This window comes from Palaemon carinicauda, chromosome 19 (genome assembly GCF_036898095.1).
Source record: "Palaemon carinicauda isolate YSFRI2023 chromosome 19, ASM3689809v2, whole genome shotgun sequence".
Classification (NCBI taxonomy): Eukaryota; Metazoa; Arthropoda; class Malacostraca; order Decapoda; family Palaemonidae; genus Palaemon; species Palaemon carinicauda.
In genome coordinates this window covers 30,644,105-30,645,505 of record NC_090743.1, presented here as the reverse complement: position 1 = coordinate 30,645,505, position 1,401 = coordinate 30,644,105, and positions in this window count along the sequence as shown.

Sequence of the window (1,401 nt, the reverse complement as noted above, 5' to 3'; positions counted from 1 at the left end):
AGTTCTATTTAAGTAGGCTTTCAGAGTGTTAATTGGACATAATGATGGATCCTGAGGAAGTGGAACAATCTTCCAGGAGGACAATCTGTTCTGGGGGTCCTCATTTTTAGCCAAGAAAACTTTTTCAGGAGAGAGAAGGACTTCCCCTGACGAGAGAAATTCAATATGACCTGGATCTCTAGTCAAAGCTGAAAGTTCTGAAATTCTGGCGCCAGAAGCTAGGCTCATTAGGAACAAGGTTTTCCTTAATAATGGTATGTAATTGCAAGATTCGTTAAGAGTGTCAGAGGCCAGCTTAAGGACATCATTCAGAAACCAGGAAACTGAGCTAGGGCGAGTCGATGGTTTCAATCTGGCGCAGGCTCTCGGGATTGATGAGAAGTATGAATCCGTAAGGTCAATATTAAAACCAATATGGAAAATCTTTTTCAAGGCTGATTTAATTGTAGTAATTGTATTGGCCGCTAGGCCTGATTCAAATAGAGTTCTGAAGAAGGTTACTGTCAGATTCATAGTCATCATCTCAACCTTTGAGTCCCTTAAAAACTTTGCAAGTTTTTTAACAGCTGAATCATATTGTCGAAGGGTGGATTCCTTTTTATCTGATTCCAAAAACAGGGTATTTTGGGGATCAATATCTGCACCTCTTTGGGCTGCAAATTTCATGAAGTCCACAAAGTTAGGGCACTCTGAATTTTTGAGGAAGTTAACACATTGCGAGTTTGTACTTCTTGTGTTAGTATTGGATTGGGTATCTGCCGAGGGTGGAGACCCAGTTCCACCAGCAGGGGAAACCAATTGCTCTTGGGCCAGTTGGGGGCTACTAGAGCCACTTGGCCTCTGAAAGTCCTGAGTTTGTCCAACACTTTCATCAACAGATTTATCGGAGGGAATAAGTAAATCTTCTTCCAAGTGTTCCAATCTAACGACATTGCGTCTGTGGCATAAGCCTGAGGGTCCAGGTTGGGGGCTACGTAACACTCTAGTTTGTGGTTGGACTCTGTTGCAAACAGGTCTACCTGGAGACCCGGGACCTGAGATAAGATCCATTTGAATGATTGTAGATCCAGTGACCATTCCGACTCCACCGGAGTTGTCCTTGAAAGTGCGTCCGCCACTACATTCCGCACCCCCGCTAGATGGACTGCCGACAGATGCCACTGGTTCGATGCTGCCATGGAAAATATTGCTAACATGACATGATTTATGTGGGCTGACTTGGAGCCTCCTCTGTTTATGCAGTGGACTATGACTGCGCTGTCTAGAACTAGTCTTGATATGTTGGTTCTTGGCTGGGGTCAGTCGTTTTAGAGTAAGGAATACCGCCATGGCCTCTAGGACATTGATATGGAGTTGCCGGAATACAGTCGACCATAGTCCCTGGACCTTCCTGTGCTGGGA